Source organism: Pipistrellus hanaki (assembly GCF_964339955.1).
Source record: "Pipistrellus hanaki genome assembly, chromosome: 3".
Lineage (NCBI taxonomy): Eukaryota > Metazoa > Chordata > Mammalia > Chiroptera > Vespertilionidae > Pipistrellus > Pipistrellus hanaki.
The window spans coordinates 139,200,903-139,215,216 of NC_140505.1; positions in this window are offsets into that span (position 1 = coordinate 139,200,903).

The following is a 14,314-nucleotide window of genomic DNA, read 5'->3' on the forward strand; positions in this document are numbered from 1 at the left end:
TTACTGAATTCTGAAAATACATGTGAGCCAGGACAAAGAAACTTATATTTATCAACTGCCTTGTAGATCACTAGCCATTTAATATTAAATGAGTCACTTGATAGGTCTAATGAATACATCTGTACAAGAAAAATATATTTAACCAGCTGGTGTGGCTCAATGATTGTACATTGACCCAAGAACCAGGAGGTCACAGTTTGATTCCCAGTCAGGGCATGTGAAGGTTTGTGGGATCAATCTCCTGTAAAGGGTGTGCAAGAGACATCCAATCAATTGTTCTCTCTCATCATTGATGTTTCTCTCTCTGTCTCTCTCTGTCTCTCTGTCTCTCTGTCTCTCTGTCTCTCTCTCTCTCTCTCTCTGTCTCCTTCCTCTCTGAAATAAATGAAAACATATTTAAAAGAAATAAAAACATTCCTTACTAAATGTCTTTTACTCTCTCTTAAATAGTTGTTCATATGTGTATAAAAATGAAGTATAAAATGCAAAATATTATATTAGTTTTATTAGACTATTTCACCAATGACGACATGTTTTTTTCTGAATTCTCTTTTATTCATTTTTAAAAATGTTTAGTTATTTTTTACATATGTGTCCTATTCCCCCATTACTCCCCACCCCCCACTAATGCCCCACCCCACTGTTGCCTGTGTGCATTATTAGGCTCATATGCATGCACACAAGTGGTTGATCTCTTCCCCTTACTTCCACTGACCGCCACCTTCCCAGAGGTTTGACATCATGATCGACGTTTCTCAGTCTCTGGATCTGTTCTTGTTCATCAGTTTATGCCATTCACTTTGTTCCACAAATAAGTGAGATCATGTGATGTTTATCTTTCTCTGCCTAGCTTATTTCATTTAGCATAATACTCTATCATTCTTTGAAAATGAACCATTTTAAAGTTTAGTTTTTTAGAGAGTTTTTTCCCCAAATTTTCTGAGAGTATTTTATGTCAGCCCCACCTATATAGATAATTAATAATAGCAAAAGAATCTGGACTATCAAAACTACCCCCCCACACACACACAGACACACACACACACACATTAGTACATATATATTACTAAATAAGCAAACAAAATGTAAATTTATTCTTTATGAATTAAATGATAACCTATTGCTTTTTAAAAGAGATTCTAACAGCCAAAGTTAAGGGACCTAAGTTACTGTATAAGCTGATTATAAATAGGAAAAAGCAAATGAGGTGAGAAATGAAAAAAGTTCTTATAATAATATAATCCCAAATGGTAGCAATTTGATTGTTGAAACCCAAACACTTTGCTGCCTTCCTTCAATTGTCAGTGTTTGAAGCTTAATTTGGAGAATTTCATAGATTTCACAACTTGCTTCTGCCTTTGAATTCCTTATGTGATAACATACTTACATAGTGTGTTGGTGGGACTTGGTGAGATGATCCTGGTTGCATAGAGTGAGATGGAACATATGGAAGAATAAGTCCAGTACAAAACTGTTCTTGAAGCGAGGAGGCCCTGATAGAAAGGTGACATAGTCCAAGTTGCTGGTAGAAGGTGCTATATGCAGACTGTAAGCAAAGTATTCAAGAAACCTTGCAACTTGTCATCAAGGAAACTGATGAACAAACATAGATCCAGATGTAGAGAAGCATGGAACAGAGTGTCAAACCCAGAGGGAAGGCATGGAGGAGGGTGTTAAGAGATCAATTAAAGGACTTGTATGCATGCATAGAAGCATAACCAGTGGACACAGACACTAGGGTGGTGAGGGTATGTTCTGGCAACTGGAGGAGGCAGGGAGAGGTCAATGGAGGGAAAAGGAGACATATGAAATACTTTAAACAATAAAGAATTAAAAAAATGACAAAAAGAAATAGTTGGTGACATTGTGGCTAAAGTTCTATGGGCGGTTTCAAGTAGTTAATCTATATTATGTCTGAAAGACCGAAAATAGAGCCCTGTCTTAAATTTTGAACTGATGACTCAACAGAATCAGAGGCTGTATTTTCTTGGAATGTGGGTAACACTGCAGAAAAAATTAAATATGGAAAAGAAAAAGAAAAATGGGGTATCAGGAAAATATTTAGCAGTGAAATTGGTAGAGTTGAGAAAGTTCTGTATTTTCTGGTTAATTAAGTAAAGCCCTTAGTTCATAAGGAAAAGGCTCAATAACATGAGTGAAAATCAAGAAATAACAAGAATGGAAAAGAGGGGAGCTTCCTAGCACAGTAGTAAAAGTGTGTGAGAAGGAAAATTCTCACAATATAAAGAACTATTTCCAGTTGCATTAATCCTAAACCAGACATTCAGTTAGCTCTTCTTTTCCAAAATTTACTAAAAATAACATTTTAACCTTAAATGCTAGAAAAATCTTACTTAATCTTAAATTCTTTAGTAAAAGAAAAATGAATTACAATACATATGAATATATATATTTACCTTCCAGCAGGAACCCTGGTTTTCTAACTATTGTTTTGAAAACAGAGTGGTTTTATGTTATTTTTTTCCTCAAAATAGTCACTAGGGATTCTTGGAAAGAAATGGAATTAAAATGTCTCTAGAGAGGAATGCTACTGATGAATAAACTCTAAATTGAGTTGAATTACTTTAATTAGATATACTTGGGAATTTATTATTTTTAAAAAACATTAACATCAGAGAGGTGTATAGAACAAACAACAATGAGGAGTTTAAACCCAGCACCTTAGAGTGCTAGGCCACACCACCAAAACCAAAACCAATAACACTCACACGGAACCCCTAAGAGAGCACTTCCTCTGATTAACACAGATGCAAACATTCTAGACAAAATACTAATAAATCAAATGATTGGTGTTTCTACTTTCTTAGGATATATTCCTAGAAGTGGGATTACTGGTTCAAATGGAAGTCCCATTTTTAGCTTTTTTAGGAAACTCCATTCTGTTCACAGTGGCTGCACCAGTCTGCATTCCCAACAGCAGTGCATGAGGGTTCCTTTTTCTCTGCATCCTCACCAGCACTTGTCAGTTGTTGATTTGTTGATGATAGCCATTCTGACAGGTGTGAGATGGTACTGCATTGTCATTTTGAATTACATCTCTCAGAAAACTAGTGACTTTGAGCATGTTTTCATATGTCTTTTGGCCTTCTTTCTGTTTTCTTTTAAAAACTATCTATTTAGGTCCGTTGCCCATTTGTTATTGGATCATTTATCTTATTTTAGTAAGTTGTATGAGTTCCCTGTAGATGAAGGAGATTAAACCTTTATCTGTGGAAACATTGGCAAATATATTCTCCCATACAGTGGGGTTTCTTGTTGTTTTATTGATAGTTTCTTTTGCTGTGCAAAAGCTTTTTATTTTTATGTAGTCCCATTTGTTTCTTGTCTCTTTAGTTTCCATTGCCCTAGGAGCAGTATCGGTGAAGAAATCGCTTTGGCATATATCTGAGATTTCACTGTCTGTGGATTCCTCTAGTATCTGTATGGATTCCTATCTTGTATTAAGTCCTTTATTTATTTTGAGTTTATTTTTGTGTATGGTGTAAGTTGGTGGTCCAGTTTCATTTTTTTTGCATGTGTCTGTCCATTTTTTCCCAACACCACTTTTTGAAGAGGCTTTCTTGACTCCATTGTATGTTCATGCCTCCATTCATGAATATTAATTGAGCATCGTGGTTTGGGACAATTTCTGGGTTCTCTATTCTATATTTTTATATATACACACAAAATATATATATATATAGACAGCTAGATAGATAGATAGATACATACATACATACATATATATCTGTTCTTGTGCCAGTACCAGGCTGTTTTGAGAACAGTGGCTTTGTAATACAGCTTAAAATCTTATATTGAGATCCCACCTACTTTGTTCTTCTTTCTCAGGATTGCTGTGGATATTTGGGGTCTCTTTTGTTTGCAGATGAATTTTTGGAGAGTTCTTTCTAGGTCTTTGGAGTATGCCATTGGTATTTTAATGGGAGTGCATTGAATCTATAGATTGCTTTGGCTGTGTGGACACTTTAATGATGTTGATTCTACCATTCCATGAACATGATATGTTCTTCCATCTATTTATGACCTTCTCTATCTCTTTTTTAAGTGTGCAGTAGTTTTTTGTTTATAGGTCTTTTACCTACTTGTTTATTCCTAGGTATGTTAATTTTTTTGGTGCTATGGTAAATGGGATTGCTTTTATAGTCTCTTTTTCTGTAAGTTTATTGTTGATATATAGAAATGCCATAGATTTCTTGGTGTTAATTTTATGTTCTGCTACATTGCCAATTTCATTTATTATGTCTAATTTTTTTTGATGCAGTCTTTCAGGTTTATTATGTACAATATCATGCCATCTGAATATAAAGACAGTTTTACTTCTTCTCTTCCAATTTGGATGCCTTTTATTTCTTCTTCTTGTCTAATTGCAATGGCTAATACTTCCAGTACTATGTCAAAGAGGAGTTGAGAGTGGGCATCCATGTCTTATTCCTGTTCTTAGGGGAAATTGCTTTAGTTTTTGCCCATTAAGTATGATGTTGGCTGTGGGTTTGTCATGTATGGATTTTATTATGTTGAGGTATGATCCTTCTATTCCCACCTTGCTGATAGCTTTTTTTTTTTTTTTAATCGAGAAAGGGTGCTTGATTTTGTCAAATGCTTCTTCTGCATCAATTGATATGTCTATGTGGTCTTTAATCTCTCAGTTTGTTTATGTGATTTATCATATGTGTTTATGTTTGTTGATTTGTGGATATTGTACCATTCTTGCATCCCCAGGATAAATCCTACTTGGTCATGATGTCCTGCTGAATGCGATTTGCTAGAATTTTGTTGAGGATTTTGGCACTATGTTCATGAGGGATATTGGCCTGTAATTCTCTTTCATTGTGTTGTCTTTATCTGGTTTTGGTATGAGGATGATGCTGGCTTCATAGAATGAGCTTGGAAGTATTCCTTCCTCTTGCATTTTTTGGGATAGTCGGAGGAGATAGGTTTCAGTTCTTCTTTGAATATCTGATAAAACTCCCCTGTGAAGCCGTCTGGCCTTGGGATTTTGTTTGCTGGAAGGTTTTCGATGATTGCTTCAGTTTCATCCATAGTTATTGGCCTATTGAGATTTTAGATTCCTCTTGATTGAATTTTGAAAGGATGTATTTTCCAGGAATATGTCCATTTCCTGCTGGTTGTCCAATTTGTTGGAGTCAAGCTGTTCATAGTATTTTTTAACAATCCTTTGTATTTCAGAGGGGTCCGTTGTGATTTTACCTCTTTCTGTGGAGAGGTTCATTAATCTTGTTTATCCGTCCAAAAAAACAGCTCTTGGTTTTGTTGATCTTTTGGCTTATGTTTTTTTTTGTTGTTGTTGTTAAGTTTTTGTTTGTTTGTTTGTTTGTTTGGTCTCTGTGTTGTTTATATCTGCTCTGATCTTTATTATTTCTTCTGCTTATAATGGGCTTTACTTGTTGCTCTCTTTTTAACTCTTTGAGTTGTAGTGTTAGGTAATTTATTACCATTTTTTCTTATTTTTTTGCAGTAGGCTTATATATCTATGAGCTTCCCACTCAAAAGTGCTGTGTCCCATAGATTTTGGATTGTTATGTTTTCATTGTCATTTGTTGCCATGATGTTTTTATTTCTTCTTTGATCCCGTTGGTAACCCAGTCATTGTTTAAGAGCATGCTATTTAGTCTCCAGTTGTTTGATTTTTTTAGATTGTGTTTATTGTAGTTGATTTCCAGTCTTATGCCATTGTGATCTGAGAAGATGCTTGATATGATTTCTATCTTCTAGAATTTTAAGCAACTTTATCTGTGTTCCAATATGTGTTCTACTTTTGAAAATGATCCATGAGCACTTGAAAAGAATGTATATTGTGTTGCTTTGGGTTGAAATGTTCTGAAGATGGCAATTAATTCCGTCTGATCTAGTGAGTTATTTAGAATTAATGTTTCTTTGCTGATTTTTTTGTTGAGAGGATTTGTCATACATGTCCCAATGTTTTAGTACCCCAGTATGATTGTATTGCTGCCAGTCTCTCCCTTGTTATCTTCCAGAGTTGTTTTATTTATTTATTTATTTATTTATTTATTTATTTTTGTGTGTGTGTGTCTGTGTTTGTGTGTGTGTGTGTGTGTGTGTGTGTGTGTGTGTATTTTGGTGCTCCTCTTTTTGGGTGCTTATATTCTTATAAGATTTATTTCTTCCTGTTGGATTTCTCCCTTGAGTATTATAAAGTGGCCTTCCTTATCTCTTCCTATGTACTTCACTTTGAGATCTAATTTGTCAGATATAAGTATTGCTACCCCAGCTTTTTTTTTTTTTTCATTTCCATTTGCATGACAAACATTTTTCCATCCCTTCACCATCAGTTCATTTGGGTCTTTTTTTCTGAGATGGGTTTCCTGTAGATCGCAGATATATGGGTCTTATTTTCTTATCCATTCCATTACCCTATGTCTTTTGATTGAGGCATTTAATCCATTTACATTTAAAGTTATTATTGATCAGCACTTGTTTGTCCCCATTTTTATTCTTTCCCCCCGTGTTCCTTCTTAGCTTCCCATTTCTTCTTTTTGCATCAGACCCTTTAGCATTTCTTGCATTGCTGGTTTGGTTATAATAAACTCCCTTAGACTTTTTTTTTGTCTGTGAAGCTCCTGATTTGACCCTCAATTTTGATTGATAGGTACAATATTTGCTGGGAACCTATTCTTCGATTCAGAACCCTCCTTTGCATGACTTTGTATATTTCATTCCATTTCCTTCTGGCCTTATGTGTTTTTGTTCAGAAATCAGTTGCTAGTGTGATGGGTATCCTTTGTAGGCAACTTTCTGTCTCTCTCTGGTTGCTTTTAAGATTCTTGCTTTGTTGTTGGTGTTTGGCAATTTAATTATAATGTGCCTTGGTGTCGGTCTTTTGGAGTTCATTTTGCTTGGGAGTCTATGAGTTTCTTGGATTTGTGTGAGTTTTTTCTTCCCTCTATGAGGGAAATTTTCTGTCATTATTTCCTCAAACAGGTTTTCTACTCCTTGCTCAGTTTCCTCTCCTGGCATCCGTATTATGCAGATGTTGTTTTGTTTCATGTTGTCCCACAGTTCTTTTAGGCTCTCCTCCAGCTTTTAATTTTTTTTCTCTAGAAGCTGCTCTTTTTGGGTATTTTTTCCCCCTACCTTGTCTTATAGCTCACTGCTGCAATCCTCTTCTTTTTCTAGTCTACTATTAATGCTATTTATTGAGTTTTTTATAGCAGCGATATTATTTTTATTTCCTCTTGGTTCTTACACATATTGTCTTCAATTCTTTTCATTCACCTTATGACCAAGTCTCTGAATTGTTTCTCTGGCAGAATGCTTCTAATTTCTTCTTTGATCTTTTGGTAACCCAATCAATGTTTAATAGTATGCTATTCAGTTTCCAAGTGTTTGAATTCTTTAGATTATTTTTATTCAAGTTTATTTGTAATATTATGCCATTTTGGTCTGAGAAGATGCTTGGTATTTCAATCTTCATGAATTTGGGGAGACTTTGCGTGTGACCCAATATGTGGTCTATCTTTGAAAATGTCCGATGTGGGACATTTTCAAAGATATACTTGAGAAGATAGTATATTCCATGGCTTTGGGATGAAATGTACTGAAGATGTCAATTAAGTCCATCTGATCTATTGAGCCATTTAGGACTGTTCTTTCTTTGCTGATCTTTTTGTCTGGAAAATTGGACCAGACTGGCAGGGGAAGGCAGTTAAGGGCAATCAGGCTGGCTGGGGAGGAGTTAGGCATTGATCCTATTGCCAGGGCAGTAGTTAGGGGATGATCAGATTAGGAGGCAAAAGTGGATAACAGCAATCAGGCAGACAGACAGGCGAGCAGTTGGGAGCCAGCAATCTTGGATTGTGAGAGGATGTCCAACTGCCCATTTAGGCCTGATCCCACTAGGAATTATCACCCAGGAAATTAGCAACTCTGTGTCTGCCTGAAAAGGTGTGATTGCTAATGAAAATTTAGGCCCTCTAGGATCTGGCCTAAATGGGCAGTTCGACATCCCTAAATGGGTTTCAGATTGGAGAGGGTGCAAACTGGACTGAGGGGCAACCTCCCTACACCCAGTGCACAAATTTTATGCATGGGGCCATATATATATTGGGTCGGCAACTAAGTAATTGCGGATTTTTAAAAGAAAATCAAAGACAATTTTTTCATGGAACTAAATAACTTTATTCTGTAATGTATTGCCCATTTTGATCAATGACCTTTTGCCATCTTTCAGGCAGCATCATAATCCCACGTTCAAAAAACTTCTGGTTTTTATTAGCAAAAAACTGAATCAGGTACGATTTGACATCATCATCATTATTGAAATTTTTACCATTCAAGGAGTTTTGTAAAGATCGAAACAAAAAGTAATCAGATGGTGCAAGGTCAGGACTATATGGTGGATGTGGCAAAACATCCCAGCCAAGCTCCATTAATTTTTGCCGAGTGACCAAAGATGTGTGTGGCCTTGCATTGTCATGATGGAATACAACACCTTTTCGATTTGTCAATTCGGGCCGCTTTTCTTCAACTGCATTGTTTAATTTCATTAGTTGTTCAATGTAGACATCAGAATTGATCGTTCGGTTGGGTGATAAGAGTTCAAAGTAGACAATTCCTTTGTAATCCCACCAAACTGATAACAAAACCTTCTTTTGATGAATATCAGCTTTTGATGTTGTTTGAGTTGGTTCACCTGGCCTGCTCCACGATCTTTTCCGCTTGATATTGTTGTAAACAACCCATATTTCATCGCCAGTTATCAGTCGTTTTAAAAATGGATCATTTTCATTACGTTTCTTTAGCAAATCGCAGCTGCTAATGCATTGCGTTAACTGTGATTCTTTCAGTTCGTGAGGAACCCATGTATCGAGTTTTTGAACATAGCAAAGTTGTTTTAAGTGATTTTCAATGCATGTATGTGATACATGAAGCTTCTCTGCAATCTCACATGTTGTACTGTGACAGTCTGAATTGATTATTGCTTTGATTAGGGCGTCATCAACTTCAACTGGACGACCAGAGCGTTTTTCATCTTTGAGTGAAAAATCACCAGAACGAAATTTGGCAAACCAATTTTGACACTGCCGTACTTTTAAGGCTTCGTCACCATAAACAGCACATAACTTTTTATGAGCTTGCGATGCGTTTTCCCTTTGCGGAAATAAAAAAGCAAAATATGACGAAAATGTTCCTTTTGATTTTCCATTTTTCAACGAACGCCAAACGAAAACTACAAAACAGATCAAAAAACTTTTTTTACTGATTAACAGCTGAGTAGCCAACTATCAAATAACAAAATGTGTTTTACATTTGTACTACGTCTGCAAACCTAAAAATTCAACTGAAGCCATATATGTGTGAAACCCGCAATTACTTAGCTGCCGACCCAATATATATATATATATATATATATATATATATATATATATATATATATATATATATATATATATATATATATATATATATACTAGAGACCCAATGCAAAAATTCCTGAATGAGTGGGATCCTCAAATATGACCTATGATGAGGGCAAATTTAGTTCCCGCCTCACAGCCTCCATACCTTCTGCTTCTCTCATCACCCATGCTCCACCACTACTTGGTTCCCACCTTCCTGCCTTCTGACCTCCTGGCCTCCTCCTTCCCTCACAACCTGATGATTTCCACTGCAAGGTTTTCCACCTCCCAGCTTCCTTGCCTCCCTGCCTCTGTTTTCCCTCACCACCTATTGTACATCCGCCACCACCCACCCCCAGCTCCCCATCCCAGCCCAGGGGCCAAGCCACAAACAGAATTGGGGCCTGCCAGCCAGGGGGAGAAGGGACCAGGATATTGGCTGGCATCCTGGTGGCCTGTTGGCTGAGGGCTGCTCCTACATTGAGCATCTTCTCTCAGGTGGTCAGTGAGTGTCATAGTGCTTGGTTGTTCTGTCATAATAGTCTCTTAGGCTTTGATAGATAGATAGATAGATAGATAGATAGATAGATAGATAGATATAGATATGTTCATATTAACACCTCTAATTCTAAGACAAAACTATACAGAGTATTTTTAAAAACTCTGTCTGTGCTTATGATGTTTAATTCCTACAATAATAAACCTCACTGTCATTTTCTTCAATAACAACTTGTGCTAATAGATTATGCTAAGATATAACATGCTTTTAGAGAATATAAATTTTGCAATTCTACATTTCTAAAGAACAGCATAAACCAACTGTTATAATGGCATCTCCATTAGGACGATTATACAAGAGTTGTGGCATAATTATGTCCTTAGAGCTGACACTTAAAGAAGAAAAATGTAATTTCATACCCCAGTTTTGGAGGAAAGAGACAGAGTTTTATCATTTTTTATTAAATTTATTGGAATGACATCCCTTATATAAAAAGTAAATGGCCGTCATGCTGTAATGCCATCATAACCAAATGAGCAGCAACTCTCACCAGTGGGCAGGGTGGGGCATGAGCTACTGGCAGTGGAGAGCTACAAGCAGTGAATTCCAGGTCAGTGAGATACTAGTAGCGGAGAACTATGAGCAACAGGGAGCTATGAGGGCAGAGGGCAAGTCAGTGAGCTATGAGCTTGCGGTGACGGGAAGGGCAGCCAGCTGGGGCAAGCAGAAGAGAGCTACTTATACACAATTTTGTGCACGCTGGTCCTCCAGTTACTTAATAAAATTGTACAGGTTTCCAGTGTACAGTTCCATAGTACTACATCTAAATATTGCATTGTGTGCACACTACTCAAAGCCAAATATTTCATTATTATATAGTGGGTCCCCTTTACCCTTTACAACCTCCCTACCCACTTCTCTCTGATAACCACCATACTGATTTCTGTGTCTGTAAATTTTCATTTATTTTTCAAGTTTGTTCATTTGTTGCTTTAAGTTTTATATCCCACATATGAATGAAGTACTTAACTTTGTCTGTCTGACTTAATTATGCTTAAGATAATATTCCCAAGGTCTATTCATGTTATTGCAAATTGAAGGATTTCATCATTTGATAACTGAGTAGTATTCCATTGTGTCTCTGTGATAGGGGCAGAAATAGAATATTGGGAACCAGCTATAACTGTGAGAAATAATAATCATGTTCGGTTAATTGTGATTGTTTTACTCTGATTAAAGAAGCCACACTCTAACCAGGTTGGCAGCTGCCTGTGGGACCTGGGAGCTCACCTATAAATGCAGCCCATCATCCTCATCAGGGAGCTGCCTGTTCTCATGGAAACATTATCAACCTTGTTGCAGAAACCAGAGCTTCCAACCCTTTGAAGACCCCAGGCTTTTGAAAATTCCCAGTCCTTTGGTTTCATTAACCCTTTGAAGCCTCTGAACCTTTGCATACTTGAAGGCCATTGCAAATCTCCAGCCCCCATTACCTATAAATTGCCCATTTGGCATATCCCTCCCAATGTAATCTTTGTCCTTCTGCCTAAATATAAGCAGCTGGCTTATGGTGGGATACAGAGCATATTTTTGTGGAAAACCAGCTGCTCTCCCATATGGCTGGCAGTTTTAGAATAAACCCTCATTTATTACTCCATCCTGTCTCTGTCAATTTGGCTTAAGTAGTGACAGGAAATATGGACCCACTGATTGTCCAGTTATATATGTACCACATCTTCTTTATCCAATCATCTATCAAAGGACATTTTGGTTATTGCTGTGTCTTGGCAACTGTGAATAATGGTTCAATGAACAAAGGGGTGCATATGTCTTTGCAAATAAATGCAGTTTTATTTTTAAAGTGCTCCTTTGAATTTTGTGAGACTGATACTTTATATCATTGAGAGCAGAAACTTAACACAGAATTAAAAACTAATAATTATATAACAGGTTATAAAGTTCATCATCTATCCCTGCTTGTTTAATATATTAATTGGCATATTCAAAAGATTAAACTTGCTTATATGTTCTTAAAAATTGTGTGAGAAATGAACTACTTGCTTATAAAATCATATTTTATTTTTTATAGAAAAAATTTTAAATCTACACAAATAATATACTAAATAAAATCACACAAATTAAACGTATGATTCATTTAATGGAAATTATGCTTTTTTGTAATGTTGACAATTAAATTTCAAAAAATAACTTTATAAAATAATTCCTTAAATTATTAAAGTACAAAATCTCTTAAAGCATCTTAAACATTTTCCATAATGGCAAATTTCATTTTATCTCAACATTTTCCTGAACGTGGCTTTTAAATAAAGCATGGCATATTTATTTATAGCTCTTAGAGAACTTCTAGTTTATAATTAAATCAAAATTCTTCATTTTATATTAACATGCTTTTAGAGAATATAAATTTTGCAATTCTATATTTCTAACACAGTAAGATTTCACTTTGAAGAAAAGAAGATTAAATTCAGAATGTAGACCTTTCTAATGCCTCAACCCTTTAAATCAGTTCCTCATGTTGTGGTGACCCTCAACTATAAAATTATTTTTATTGCTACTTCATAACTATAATTTTGCTACTGCTATGTATCATAATGTAAATATCTGTGTTTTTCCGATGGTCTTAGGCGATCCTGCTAGTGGTTCTTAACCTATGAAATCCAGAGAGGACCACACCAAGACACATCATAATTAAAATGCCAAGGACAAAAGACAAAAAGAGAATTTTAAAAGCAGCAAGAGAAAAACAGTTAGTAACCTTCAAGTGAGTACCCATAAAACTGTCAACTGATTTCTCAACAGAAATTATGCAGGCCAGAAAGGAGTGACAAGAAATATTCAAAGTGATGTACAGCAAGAAACTACAACTAAGATTACTCTACCAGCAAAGCTATCATTCAGAATGGAAGGTCAGATAAAGTGCTTCATAGATAAGAAAAAGCTAAAGGAGTTCATCATCACCAAACCAGCTTTATATGAAATACTGAAGGGTATTATTTTTTTATTTTAGTTTTTATTTTTAAATATATTTTATTGATTTTGTACAGAGAGGAAGGGAGAGAGATAGTTAGAAACATCGATGAGAGAGAGTCATCGATCAGCTGCCTCTTGCACACCTGCTACTGGGGATATGCCCACAACTGAAGGGTATTCTTTAAGAAGAGGAAGAAGAAGAAAAAGGTAACGATAAAAATTATGAACAACAAATACATATCTATCAACAAGTGAATCTAAAAATTAAGTGAATAAAAAATCTTATGGACAGAGTAAACTGGTGAATATACTAGAAACAGGGGCATAAAAAGGGAGCGGACTGACAATTATCTGGGGAAGGGTGTGTGGGGAGTGAGGGAAGAAATTGACAAAAATCTTATACCTATGTACAAGGACAGTGTGTGTGGTGGGTAAGGGCATGGGATGAAGTGGGAACAGAGTGGAGGGGAGCTATGGTTTGGGGGAAGAGGAACATCTGTAACAATCTGAAGAATAACTATTTATTAAAAAATAAAAGTAAATAAAAAGATGTTTGTGTCACACAAGTCTTACAGAATCCAGTTATATCTCCTGTAGTGATGCTGAGCAAAACCTGAGAATACAGACTGTTTTGAATGAAATTTCTAAGAGAGAAATTCCTGAGGAAGAAATACATGGTATTCTTCAACTAGCATTTGATAGTGTTAAATGAAGATGGTCAGTTTTCCAGTGATACTCTATAAGTATGTGAGCAGCAAAAAAGAAGAATGTCACACCTTGCATCCCTAAGTCCCAGAAGAATGAATTCTCTAATTTATGTCTTAAGTCTAAATTCTTAGGTCTGTAGGTAAAATTTATCTTAGATGTCAACTCTTAATATACATTTTAAATACATTTGTAGTGTTCTCATTCTGCAAAAAGAACAATGAAACATGTAGTAACAAAAAGAGACAGCATAAAATGGCAAGCTCATATCAACAATTATTTGCTTTTTTTACTTTGTCTTAGATTTTAATCATAATTTTTATAATTCCCTATTATACATTAAAATATGTATATTTTATTGATTTTTTACAGAGAGGAAGAGAGAGAGACAGAGAGTTAGAAACATCAATCAGCTGCCTCCTGCACATTGCCTACTGGGGATGTGCCCACAACAAAGGTACATGCCCTTGACCAGAATCAAACCTGGGACCTTTCAGTCTGCAGGCTGAATCTCTATCCACTGAGCCAAACCAATTTTGGCCTTATTATACATTTTTGATTATTTACTTAATACAGAGTGTTGTTTTTTAAAGTCATAAGAATAAGTAATAATGATACATATTAGTTTAATTCATTGTGGAAGTAATTTTTTTGTAAAGATTAAATAAGATATTGAAACTCATAATATTTTTGAAAACTTAATATTCATAAAAGTCTACTT